The sequence below is a fragment of the Triticum urartu genome, chromosome 2A, assembly GCF_056163025.1.
Source record: "Triticum urartu cultivar PI428250 chromosome 2A, HENAU_Tu73, whole genome shotgun sequence".
Lineage (NCBI taxonomy): Eukaryota > Viridiplantae > Streptophyta > Magnoliopsida > Poales > Poaceae > Triticum > Triticum urartu.
The window spans coordinates 512,435,253-512,449,557 of record NC_141874.1 but is presented as its reverse complement, the minus strand read 5'-3'; positions in this window follow the sequence as shown (position 1 = coordinate 512,449,557).

The following is a 14,305-nucleotide window of genomic DNA, read 5'->3' as shown; positions in this document are numbered from 1 at the left end:
GCGCCCTGAGCCGTCATGGCTTGCGTCACGGGCACCTCATGAGGTACCCTGCCTTGATCTCTCCGCCTCCTCGTGAGCCAGCCTGACGAGGCCGTGCCTGAGGAAGCTCCGCGTCGTCCGCCCCGCGAGGCTTGGCCCCTCGCGAGGGTCTTTGGTTTGTGTTGGTGAAGACGGGCCGTGCTGGGCCCCCCTTTGAGCCACGCCGCAGGCCGCAGGCAGGCAAGTCTGGGGACCCCCGTTCCCATAACGCCGACAGTAGCCCCCGGGCCCAAGGCGCGCCCGGACTTGGCCGTGCAGGGAGGCGGAAGGGCAAGAGCGAAGTGCCGCGGGCCCTAATAGCCTGCGGCCTTGGGTGCCGCATGGCGGTTGATCGGACGTGGGCGCCTCCACTTCCCCACGATGCCTCGGGAACTGCACGGATGGGACAGGTCCCTGCATGCAAAAACGGGTCATGATTACCTGCGATCGTGGAGGCCATCGGTTCGCCCTCGCCAGCTATAAGTACAGATCGACGCGCGCCCCTCCAGTTTATCTCCCCTCGCTTCTCCTTCTTCTTCATGGCTCCGTCGAGGAGGTTTTCGGCCGCGGAGAAGGGAAGGCTGCCAGGTTGGGCGTGCCTCTCCTCCGCCCAAGCACGGCTGAGGGCGCCCCCGCAAACATCCTGTGGCCACCATGGCAGCTTCCCGCGGCCACGGAGACGCTTCCCAGCACGGTGGCGGGCGGATTGCTGCGACCGGGGGGTGCGCTCCGGCTACGCGTCCCCCCATGCCGCACTTCCGCGCTGCCGAGGTGCTGCCGGAGTTCGTCGTGTGGTCGGCGGAGCCGACTAGCCAGGCAAGGCGGAAGTGTCTCTTGGGCGTGCCTCTCCTCCGCCCAAGCACGGCTGAGGGCGCCCCCGCAAACATCCTGTGGCCACCACGGCAGCTTCCCGCGGCCACGGAGACGCTTCCCAGCACGGTGGCAGGCGGATTGCTGCGACCGGGGGGTGCGCTCCGGCTACGCGTCCCCCCATGCCGCACTTCCGCGCTGCCGAGGTGCTGCCGGAGTTCGTCGTGTGGTCGGTGGAGCCACGCCGCAGGCCGCAGGCAGGCAAGTCTGGGGACCCCCGTTCCTCGAACACCGACAGTCGTCTCGTCATACCCCTAGAGAGAGTGCTCAGGAGCCCCAATTCAGCTGGGAGGGTCGCTGAGTGGAACATAGAGCTGCAAGCGTTTCAGCTCGAATTCAGCACGACCAGGGTCATCAAGGGAGTAGCATTGGCGGATTTTGTGGCAGAATGGACAGAGGCGCCAGGCCTCAAGGCCGACGAGGATCGGTCCCTCTCCCCGGGAAGTGAGGCGCCAGAAGGCTGGGTTATGTACTTTGATGGGGCGTTCTCTAGGCACGGCGCTGGGGCTGGGGCGGTGCTTATATCGCCCACTCAGGACAAGCTCTATTACGCCGTGCAGCTCTGCTTCTAGCAAGGTGAAAAGGTCTCCAACAACATAGCGGAGTATGAAGGTTTAATAGCGGGCTTGAAGGCCGCAGCTGCCCTGGGGGTGAAACGCCTCACCATCAAGGGCGATTCGCAGCTCCTTGTTAATTTCCCCAACAAGGTGTACGAGCCGAAGGATGAGCACATGGAAGCCTACCTGGTGGAAGTCCGCAGGATGGAGAAGCAGTTCTGGGGGTTGGAGTTGCAGCATGTGCCTCGTGGCACCAATCAGGAAGCCGATGACATCGCCAAACGCGCGTCCAGGCGGTTACCTCAGGAACCTGGCGTCTTCGAGGAGCGGCTCTTCAGGCCTTCAGCCCTGCCGTCATTATCAAACATGGCTCAGCCCCGGGAGGAGCTCCCCCAGCCACCTGCCTCAGGAGCTCCGGCCCAGCCTCGGGAGCACGCCTGCTCCTGACAATGGAACCTTAGGAGGGGTGTTGGATCGTGGAGATCCGGAGCTATTTAACGCAAGGGACCCTGCCGAAGAAGGAGGAGGAAGCAGAGCGAGTGGCACGCCAGGCCACGACATACTGCATCAAAGATGGAGAGCTCTACCGGAATCGACCAAACGATGTATCCCTGCGCTGCATCTCCAGGGAGCAAGGGAAGGAACTACTGGAAGATATACACGGCGGAGACTGCGGACATCATTCATCATCACGGACCCTCGTTGGCAAGGCGTTCCGCAATGGGTTTTATTGGCCTACCGCGCTCAATGACGCCGTCGAACTAGTGAAAGCTTGTGAGGCCTGCCAGTTCCATGCTAAGCAGATCCATCAGCCAGCAGGGGGCTTGCAGACTATCCCCCTTTCATGGCCATTCGCAGTCTGGGGGCTGGACATCTTGGGCCCGTTTCCTCGGGCGCCAGGGGGCTGCCGCTACCTTTATGTTGCCATGGACAAGTTCACCAAGTGGGCTGAAGTAGAGGCTGTCCGCACCATTCCCGCGGGTTCCACGGTCAAGTTCATCAAGGGCATCGTGAGCCGGTTCGGGGTGCCGAATCGCATCATCACAACGGTTCGCAGTTCACCAGTAACCTATTCAAAACATACTGTGCTAACCTTGGAACGCAGATATGCTACGCTTCAGTGGCGCCCCCCCGAAGCAACGGCCAGGCCGAGCGGGCAAACGCGGAGGTCCTGAGGGGCCTCAAGACCAGGACGTTCAAGAAGAAGCTGGAGGCCTGCGGCAGAGGTTGGTACGACGAGCTTCAGTCTGTGCCGTGGTCCATCCGCACCACCGCGACCAAGCCGACTGGAGAGACCCCGTTCTTCCTGGTCTACGGAGCGGAAGCGGTCCTCCCTCACGAGGTGAGATGTCGCTCGCTGGTCCTGGCGTTCGACGAGGCGCAGCAGGACGCCATGCGGGGGATGGACCTCGTGCTGGGGGAGGAACGTCGCCGAGAAGCCGCGCTTCGAGCGGCGAGGTACCAACAAGCGCTGCGGCGATATCACTGCCGCAACATCCGCCCCAGGACTCTTGAGGTAGGAGACCTCATGCTCAGGCGGGTTCTCTCCAGGGAGGGACTGCACAAGCTCTCTCCCATGTGGGAGGGCCCGTTCAAGGTTGTTCATGTTTCCAGGCCCGGCTCCGCGCGCTTGGAGACTCAGGAGGGAGTGCCGGTCCAGAATGCATGGAACATCCAGCACCTCCGGAGGTTCTACCCCTAAAAAGGCCCAGAGCCTGTGAAGCAAGGCGAGTGCCTATGAAGCTATCGCATTTTGGAAAAGGCCCAGAGCCTGTGAAGCAAGGCGAGTGCCTGTGAAGCTATCACGTCTTGGAAAAGGCCCAGAGCCTGTGAAGCAAGGCGAGTGCCTGTGAAGCTATCGCGTTTTGGAAAAGGCCCAGAGCCTGTGAAGCAAGGCGAGTGCCTGTGAAGCTATCGCGTTTTGGAAAAGGCCCAGAGCCTGTGAAGCAAGGCGAGTGCCTGCGAAGCTATCGCGTTTTGGAAAAGGCCCAGAGCCTGTGAAGCAAGGCGAGTGCCTGTGAAGCTATCGCGTTTTGGAAAAGGCCCAGAGCCTGTGAAGCAAGGCGAGTGCCTGTGAAGCTATCGCGTTTTGGAAAAGGCCCGGAGCCTGTGAAGAAGGCCAACGCCTGTGAAGCTCGCCGCTCTTGACACTCTCACGTAATAATGAGTTGGGGCTGTACACGCCCCGGAGTCTCAGGAGTGCCGGCCTCAGGCCCTGGGGCTCCCTCCCACGCCCAGTGGCAGCACTTAGCTCCACGCTGGTGAGAAGACGTCGAAGACTAGATTAGGTGCCGGACGCGGCTTTTCATTTGCTTTCCGCAGTTGGCTTGTTCCTTCTCATTTGAAGTTTTATTGAAGTTGTCGCCGTCTTTGGCTTGCGGTTCTTCGACCTTTCATTCTCCTGCCTTGATTTCTCTGGTGCAAAGCCTCGCAAGGGGGCAGCCGAGCGCCCTCGCAAGAGTCCCTATCCTAGTCATTCAAAGGGTTCGCGACCTGGGCCCCTTGCAGGAGCACCCCTCTAGTCCGTGGAACCATCCACGCGTGGGCACGCAGCCGGAAGGTACGATAAAGAAAGCAAAACTATGATTAACAGCCATAACCCATACACGCCCCCGCGGGGCTCCACACTACTGTCCTTTTTACGCAGGAAAAAGGGAAAAGGAAGAACAAATCTAGTGTAGCTCGCCTCGCACCGGCCCGCAGGGAAGCCCGAACTACCTCCGGAGCTCAGGCAGACTCCCTCTCGCGCTTCACCAGGGCGCGACGGTGGGCGGACACGCTACCACCTCCCAGGCAGATACGACGGCGTGGAGGCTGACCACGGCCACCGCTAGAAGAGTCGCCGCCTGAAGAAGAACCGGAGAAGCTTGAAGAACCCTGAGCGCCGCCTACCGCGTGAGCGCTACCCTCTCCGTCATCGCCGGAGCCGGGTTCCCAGCCGCGGTCGTCACCCTCGGGGCAACACCCCGCGCGGCGACCATCTTCCCCGAACACCCTCACGTAGAGGGTGGCATCACCGTCGAACTTGAAGTGTAGGGTGCACCGACGGCCCAGGCCGCGCGCGCGGGCAAACGACTGCCAACCGCGGGCCAGGGCCAGGCTCCCGGCTGCGGAGACCTCCAGTGAAACCCATGAGGCCCGGCTGCAGCAGCCGTCGGCCTGAAGCCAGAGGCCACCCGGGGCGCCGGCCGGGAGTTCGCCAAGGAGGAAGCGAGGAAGAGGAAGCCGGGTGCTAGTCGGCTCCGCCGACCACACGACGAACTCCGGTAGCACCTTGGCAGCGCGGAAGCGCGGCATGGGGGGACGCGCAGCCGGAGCGCACCCCCCGGTCGCAGCAATCCGCCCACCACCGTGCTGGGAAGTGTCTCCGCGGCTGCGGGAAGCTGCCGTGGTGGCCACAGGATGTTTGCGGGGGCGCCCTCGGCCGCGCTTGGGCGGAGGAGAGGAACGCCCAACCTGGCAAGCCTTCCCCTTCTCTGCGGCCGAAAACCTCCTCGACGGGGCCATGAAGAAGAAGGAGAAGCGAGGGGAGATAAACTGGAAGGGCGAGCGTCGATCAGTACTTATAGCTGGCGAGGGCCAACCGACGGCCCCCACGATCGCAGGTAATCATGACCCGCTTTGCATGCAGGGACTTGTCTAATCCGTGCAGTTGCCGAGGCGCCATGGGGAAGTGGGGACGCCCACGCCCAATCAACCGCCACGCGGCGCCCAAGGCCACAGGCTGTTAGGGCCCGCGGTGCTTCGCTCTTGCCCTTTCGCCTCCCTGCACGGCCACGTCCGGGCGCGCCTTGGGCCCGGGGGCTACTGTCGGCGTTCTGGGAATGGGGTCCCCAGACTTGCCTGCCTGTGGCCTGCGGCGTGGCTCAAAGGGGGGCCCAGCACGACCCATCTTCACCAACACAAACCCAAGACCCTCGCTAGGGGCCAAGCCTCGCGGGGCGGACGACGCGGAGTTTCCTCAGGCACGGCCTCGTCAGGCTGGCTCATGAGGAGGCGGAGAGATCAAGGCTGGGTACCTCATGAGGTGCCCGTGACGCAAGCCATGACGACTCAGGGCGCCAGGCGGGTGCCAGCCATGCAGCGTCCCCCTTTCGTCTTTGGTGCAAAGGGGGCAAGCGCAGCCGCGGAGTACCGAGGCATCAGGCAAAGGTTGCCATTTCGGTGCAACGAGACCAAGACCAGGAGGACTACGAGACAGAGGTCACCGTGAAGCCCAAGACGGCGTCATCACCAGAGCTTTGCGCAGGCGAAGACTACTTTTGTCAGGATAGCTGATACTTGCTATCCCCCTTCAAATTAGCTCGCCATTGTTGGCTCCCTTCCCGCTCGATATTTGGGAAGAGGACCAGGGCCTCTATAAATAGGACCAGCCACCCACATAGCAAGGGGGTTCGGTCGGTTGGCTAGAGAGCAAAAGAGAGAGAGAGAGAGAGAAAGGTGACTGAACTCCTCCGAGCAGTTCATCGCCCCAGCCAAGAATAGACCCTCGCAAGGCTGTTCTTCCTTGTATTGTTCATCATCATCAGCCCAAGAGGCAATCCACCACACCACACACTGGAGTAGGGTATTACACCACAACGGTGGCCCGAACCAGTATAAACCATGTGTCTCTCGTGTTGTTCTTTCCTTGGTTTTAGATCCTAGCATGGCGGTGGGGTGCAGGTAGGTAGGAGGCGAAATCTCCGCGTGCACCGCGGTGTTCGAACCTCAAGGGTCTGCCGGAACCCGAAATCCGACAGCTACTGTCTTGCTTTCTTTCCCATTTAGATAAGGTAGATGCTTCTTTTTGTTGGCTTCTGTGTCATCCACCGTTATTGACCACTAATTGTTTCCTTTGCACCTCTGTGTAAACAGGGTTATCTGCTTCACCTCGTTGCCATTGTGACCTTTTGTTGCACTGCACAAAACACTTTTGTTTTAAGAGTGTTTTGTGCAGTTCAAACAAAATGTCACACCAACAACGTTGCTTGATTGCTTGATCTTAGTGGAACTGCACAAGAGGAGATCTTACTTCCTATCCGTTAAGGTGAATTTGGTTTAGATCTTCTTCTTGTGAGTTGTTTGAATTCCGCATCATGAGAGGTCAGTACTAGCCTTCTTTCACATGATTCTGCAATGTGCATTCATATGTTGTGCTACTTGTACGATAATGTTGCTTGATTTTAGTGAACTGCACAAATGGAGACAAGACTTCCAATCTGTATGTGCACCGTAATATCCCATTGAGGTAAGATAAGGATATTTCACAACTGCTGGCCTGTATTCTGCCACTTTCATCAGAAAATTAAGTTTAGTACTATACTTGTGCTCCCTAATTGACATGCCAAATCTTACATTGAAGGCGAAGCTTGTTTGTTATTGAACCAAGTGATGAAGGGGAAGAACAAGGGGAAGAAAAACAAAAATCAACTCCCAGTGCTGTAATGAAGCACTGGAACTGTGATGACACAAGTAATGATATAGTTTTGCATCTTAATTTATTGCTATGGCTGGAACGAGCAATTGTTTTGCCACTGATTTGATGCCACTCTTAATGTAATATGTAATTATCTCTACTTGTGCAAACAGGGATCTTCTTTGAAGATACCATATATTTTAGTGGAACTGCACAAGAAGATGTTGGAAACATTAAACTAATCGAGGAGTATATAGTAAGCATGGCCACCACGGTAGATTGCAACAGATGGTTCCAGAGAATTGCTTCATCTGTATGCTCTACACAATAAGCCTCCTGACAAAGGTTGGTACTCGCCCACTGATTTCATCCATATGATTGAGCTTTGTCATCTCTATTGGTGTTGTGCTACTGTTTAGATACTGTCATGAAAAAGTGGTATTGTCCTTGAGAAGTGCTTCATTTGTGCTGTTTTAAATATTTCCTTTCCTTTTTTTCGAGCAAACAGTGATTCTAGCATTTAGTAGTCCTCTTGTCTTTGCACAATAGGATCATCTTCCTCTGAAGAAGAATATGGAGTACGTGAAGTGACTAGTTCCGATTATGCCAGGATGAAGAAGCCCTGTCTATCTTATCATCAGAAGGAGCAGTTGAAGGATGGTTACATTAGTCCCCACAAGACCAAACTAACTTCAGCTCAGAAGGACTGACAAAATCTCCATTTTTGCTGTGATGCACGAGTACAATGTTGTTCTAGGATTCTTTTTGGTGAGTTCCATTTTTCTAAAAGTGTGCTCTACATGGACCATGTATGTGCCTGTTGAAACTGTCAATTCATAGTACAGTTTGCTCTATACTAATCACTTTTTTGTATTTGTGCAAACAGGGGTGCTCAGCTTGATTTCAATGGGAACTGCACAAAATGTTCATGAATACATTGAATCATTCATTTCCACCACAAGAAAGGAGGTGCCGAGGCGTTGCAACATATAATGGCTAAATCATACAAGCTACACGCGAATTTGGTTGATTTTGGTGGAACTGCACAAAAAGAACAGCTGGTTTATTTAGCACGAGGTGCCATGTCAATGTCCGAACTGATGGCAAACCCTGCCCATTCCACAATCGTAGGCATTTGATATTTTGGAATGGGACAACCTTGTCAAATTTCGCTCATTGATTTTAGCAAGACATGCGTTTGATATTTTCGAATGGGACGCCCTTGCTGTCAGCAGCGTCGCTCAATTTTTTCTTTATTCTTTAGTTATGAAGTAAGTATTGCCTCTGACATTTGAGTTGCTGAGATGCATAATCATCGATTGTTTTGAATGTTCTCTATGAATTTCCAGGCCTGTGTGTTTGATTGCAATGTACAGAAACGCTAAAAACCTGCTCAAACTCTTTGTACTCCTTCTGTTCCTTTTTACTTCACACATTGTGAAAGTGCATACTTTTTCGTATAAGATTGGTCAAAGTAGATATACTTTGACTGTAGACAAAACTTGTATGCAGACTAGAAAGGACCGGAGGGAGTACATGTGAAACTGTTGCAAACGAGGTGATCACCCTGGGAATAATGCTAGTACATATTGTTTTGCATGTTCATCCAATGCCAGTGATATAGGAATTCGAACTAATCGAAATAAATTCATTCATACACGGTCGGATTTCATATAAACATGCTAGATTTTATTACATTCCATACATTCTTCAACTAAAAAGGGGTGCGTTGGAGGTATAATTAATTAACCGAAGCTACCCACCTGTGTCCCGCGGAGCCGAACAGAAGCTCCAGTGACTTAACTGTAGGTGCAGTTGCGTAACTGACATGTGGCCTATTGGGCCCACGTGTCAGTCAGCCAACTGCACCAGCAGTTAAGTAGAAGCAGCGTTATTCTCCAGTAGAACTCACCGACTCCACGTCGCCGCCAAGAAGCTAATCGACCGTCAATGGTCAACCCGCCTAGCTTGGCTTCAACAGGAGGGTAGCAGCGGTGGCCTTACTTGGACCCGAGCGGCAGCGACCTATCATGTTCTACTCTTCCTCATTTTCTGTGTGGCGCGGCCTCGTTGGCAGCGGGGCGGGGCCTCGGCAGAGCCGGCGATGTCCTCTATCTCGTTGCCGGCGGGCGGCGCCTCAGCGGAGCGGTGGAAATCCTCCCCCGTGTTGCCGGCAGGGTGGGGCCTCGGCTGAGCCGGCGATGTCTTCTGCCTCGTTGTTGGCGGGGCGGGGCCTCGGCGGAGCCGGCGGTGTCCTTTGCCTCGTTGTTGGCGCCGCGGGGCCTCGGCGGAGCAGGGCCTCGTCGACGCCAGTGGAGCGGGGACTCGTCGGAGCCAGCATTGTCCTCTGCCTCGTCCTCGGTCTTGCCAAACAGCGCCTCGCTCGCTCCATCGCCCTCTTTGCTAGCCTCTTTATAAGAGGCCGCAGCCTCCGCCACGGTCCCGCTAGCGCTCGAGGCGGCCCTTGTGGGTGGAGCGGTATGAGTCGAGCAGCGCCTCCTGCTCCACCCACTCTGCGGTGATCTTCTCCTCCGCTTTGCAAGTGCTCCTGGAGGATATGGTGGTTGTAGGCGGCGTCGGCATGCGCCTCCCGGAACTGCTCCTGACGCATCTGCCTCACACTATCCATATATTGGGCATGGGCCTCGCCGATGGTCATGGTGCAATGCACCGGCGAGGATGGCGCGGAGGAGGGGGTTGGCGCCGGATCGTCGACTACCATGTTCTCCATTGGGACGTCATCGTCCTCCGGCTGCCTGCCGGCCAGCCGGTCGGCAGCAATGGCTGCCATCTCCTTGTGGTCCGTCATCCGCCCGTCCCGAAGAGCACTGGAGCGCGAGGAAGCCATGGTGGGCAGTAGTGGTGTGGACAGGAGAAAGGGAACGGATGCGGATGACTGCGGCTATGGCCGGCGCAACAGTTTATATAGCAATGGTGGGCGAGCGAAGGGACGGACGTGTGGCACCGGAGTAGCCGCCTCGGCAACCGCGTATCATTAATGTGGGCGGCAGATGGACGGACGGACGGCACTTGTGTCGTTTGAAGGCGGAGCAATCGCCTGCACCGGGAAGCAGGGCGGGCGGTGCTGACTGTTTCGGGCGGAAAGCGCGCGCGGGCGAGGAGATGACTTTACTTGGAGAGGATGACAATGGGGACCCACCAGGTCCATAGCCTCACGTACGCAAGTGCCTCTTATTATATATATATATATATATGTATAAAACTATACTCCCTCCGTCTAGGTTAATAAGTCGTATTAGAAGGTGCATCACGACCTAGGTGCAAGCAGATTGGTGGAAAAGAAGAATATTTCTCTCTTCTAAACACAACATTTAATCACAGCAGTTAAGAGGATGCCTTATTAGCTACCCATGCAGGCCATAATAATTCATAGCATGCAAAGCGCTTTTATTTCTTGCCTAATAACCGCATGGACGTGCTGCATGCATTGGTCCTTGCCCGAGCAAAAAAAAGGGAGGAAAGGGGTTTCCACGGGAGACAACGAGGCAGAGGTGGAAGCGCTCGTTGGAGTTATTTATTTTGCTTCCCCCTGGTTTCCTGACATCACGGTCCCACACCATTGTCAACCTATGTAGTACTAGTCAATAAACGAGAGAATTGCACAAGAAGCGGCCGACAGCTGGGACCAAGCAGCTCGAGCAGTATTTGTGTTTTTGAGGTGTGAGCACTGTAGAGTTTTTCGATGTTTAGCCCAGATATTAATTTTTCTCCTCTGAACAACAAAGAAAACATCGCTGCAGGTATTAACTGGGCGGGCTGTGGCCCGTCTAGCCTAGGCCAGATATCCAGCCCAGATATTAATTTTTTTCGAGCTGAAAATGGCTAGCCTAGCTATACTTTTTTTAGGAATACCCAGGCAAGGTCAAGTTGTTATTCTCCGCCCCGCTGGGCTGCAAATCTTTCCTAGGAGGGATGCATTAGGCTTAACAAGAAAATGGGCTTTAAGAAATAATAAATGGGATGTAATTATAAAAACTGGGCAGTAACTATAAAAAAATGCACCAAACAAGTGATTACTTTATAAAATATTATTTTTGGATATTGAAAATTTTAATTTCATTAATTGTTGCAAGCGCAATGTTTCGTTGGATTTTTATGTAATATAAATTTATATTGAAATTGTATTTAATCTGACTAGAAATTTCGGGATAAAAATATTTCGGATCCCATCAAAATGTGGGAAATTTTATTGAATTCTGTTTTGAACGATTGGTTAAAATGGGCTGTACTTTTAACAAACTGTAAATGGGCCGTAGTAAATTCCATTAGAATTCAAAAATGGGCTACACATTCTTACAAATCTCAAATGGGCTATAAGTTCTCTGCCATACACTTCTGGCCTTACTAAGTTGATGCGTCTCCTAAAAAAATAGAGTTGGCGCGTATGCAAGGCTTTGTCAAGTTATAGTCAACACACGGTTCTAGCAGCAGTGTCCGTTGGATGTCCATCCAAAGGATTCCGTGCTTCTTCTTCAATCTCGGATATTCTAGCTTCACCCGCCCAAAAAATGATTCCTCCCCCTGACATCTGGGGCGCATCATTTCGGAAGCTGACCTGTGGGCCTACTAAGTTGACGTACCAAGGGCTTTGTCAACTTAGTCAATATAAACGATTCTAGCTGCAGTGACCGTACGATGTCCATCCAACTGCCGTAGTGCTTCTTCAACCTCTGGTCTTCTTGCTCTAGCCGCCCAAAGCAGCGCCGGTCGTGCCGCCTGGTCCTGCCTCCTGTGGCCGGTTGTGCTGTCGTGGAGGCCTCACCGCCCCCTACTATTCCCACCGCTGGCCAGGCCCTGCGGCGACGACAGCCTCGCACCGCAGCCGAACGAGTGAACCATCATACTCCTCTCTGCGTGGGCATCCACTGCCGCGTCTTCATCGGCTCCGCGTCGTCCCCTTCCTAGGCCTCACCATCGTCCACCGCCCTGGTGCTCTCGGCGTGGCGTGGTCAACGTGGAAGGAACGACTTCCATCGGAAGTGTACTGTACGTGGAGAGGCTGACAGCTGGGTCCACGGCGGCAGCAAGGAAGTGCCTCCTTATTATGGGGAAAATAATGATTCCTCCACCTAACAGCAGGGACCCACCGGACGGGCCACCAGTATTTTGCGAAAAAAATCGTTTCCCCCTGACTGCTGGGAACCACCGGACGGGCCACCGTATTTTGCGAAAAAAACATTCCCCCCGCTGTCAGCTCGGACCCACCGGAAGTGCCTCCTTATTATGCACAAGAAAATGAATACTCCCCCGGCTAGCTGGGACCCACCTTGCTGGGAGGCTGACTTGTGGGCCTACTAAGTTGACGGGGATGAAGGACTTTGTCAACTTAGTCAATATGAACGATTCTAGCTCCAGTGACCATACGATGTCCATCCAACGGCCGTAGTGCTTCTTCAACCTCTGGTCTTCTTACTCCAGCTGCCCAAAGCAGCGCCGGTCGTGCCGCATGCTCCTGCCTCCCGTGGCCGGCTGTGCTGCCGTAGAGGCCTCACCGCCCCTACTATTCCCACCGCTGGCCAGGCCTTGCGGCGACGGCAGCCTCACACCGCAGCTGAACCAGTGAACCCTCGTAGTCCTCTCCGCGTGGGCTTCCACTGCCGCGTCGTCCCCTTCCTAGGCCTCGCCATCGTCCACCGCCATGGTGCTCTCCGCTCGGCGTGGTCAACGTGGTCAAGGAACGACTTCCATCGGAAGAGTACTATACGCGGAGAGGCTGACAGCTGGGTCCATGGCCACAACACATTTTTTTGTGATTTGCCAAGTAAGTCCCTTTGTCAGGCCTGTTGGGCTGCAAATCTTTCAAGACGAGGAGAGCTTTCATTCAGCTGGCCGAGAAAATGGCCCATCAGTAATGAGAAATGGGTTGTACATTTTTAAAACACATCAAACCGGCAATTAGTTTCAAATATATTTTTTTCATTTCAAGATTTTAAATTACATTAATTTTTGTGCATGGAGAATTTGTTGGATTTTATATTGATATACATTTATTTTTAAAATCAGTTTGAATGTGAGTCGAAATTTCGGGATTAAAAACAGTTCGGACCGCACCGAAATATGCAAAATTTCGTATAATTTTTTAACCGTTGCCACAATATGGGCTGTAATGCTAACAAAAAGAATATGGGCTCCAAAAAAAACCTTAAGAATTAGCAAATGGGTTGTAAATTATTAGAAATAATGGCAGATGGGCTGTATGCTGTTTTCCACAGATTTGAGGCTTTCCTAAAAAAAGGTTGATGCACAAGCACTGACTGTTGGATGTCCATCCAACGGCCGTCGTGTTTCTTCAATCTCTGCTCATCCTGCTCCAGCCGCTCAAACAAGCGCCAACGGGACTGCCTGCTCCCTCCTTCTCGCGGCCGGCTGTGCTGCCGCGCAGGCCTCACCGCCCGACCGTACTCCCATCGCTGGCCTAGCCATCCCTCTACTCACCCACACCTGTTGTTATTCTCCGGCAACGGCAGATGAACCAGTAAACCCTCGTACAGTCGTACTCCCCTCCGCGTGGGAAACAACTGCCGAGTCTTCCCTGCCTCCGTGTCGTCCCCTTCCTAGGCCTCGCCGTCGTCCACCGCCCTGGTGCTCTCGGCGCGGCATGGTCAACGTGGTCAAGGAACGACTTCCATCGGACGTGGACTGTATGTGGAGAGGCTGACAGCTGGGTCCACGGCCGCAGCAAGGAAGTGCCTCCTTATTACGCGGAAAATAATGATTCCTCCACCTGACAGCTGGGACCCACCAGACGGGCCACTGTATTTTGCGAAAAAAACGTTCCCCCCTGACTGCTGGGACCCACCAGCTACATCTTCGCACGCAAGGAAGTGCGTCCGGGCAAAAAAAAAACGATTCAACCCCTGACTGTTGGGACCCACCAGCTACATCTTCGCAGGCAAGGAAGTGCCTAACAGTCGGGACCCACCTGGTCGAAGCGTACGTAGCGTTGTCATTCTGGTCGCGAACGTGTACGTACATACTGGTCGATGTAGAGGCGCGCATGTGTCGTAGTAGAGGCGCACACGTGTCATAGTAGAGGCGCGCACGTAGCATGTACACGTACGTACAGCGGTCAGGGTGCAAGAAAGAAAATATGGCCACGTATGCGTACATACGGGCAGGGTGTCGAACGCCTACTCGCGCATACGTACGGCCGGGGCTCGTGTACATTGCTGGGTACGGAGAAACAGCATCGTCGTCGTGTTCATGGGGAGGCAACGGAATGCGTCGTGTTCATGGGGAGGCAACGGAACGCGTGGGAGCCAACCGGCTGGGTCGGAACGGAATGCGTGGTCGTGTTCATCGGGAGGGCTTGGACAGAACAGGCGATGGAAACGAGGCCTGGCGTACCGCACAACGGAGGAAACGGACCTCCTACGTTCGGAACGGGGTCCTGTTGATCGGGAGCGGTCTAGCGTATTGGAAAACGGAGGAAACAGACCTC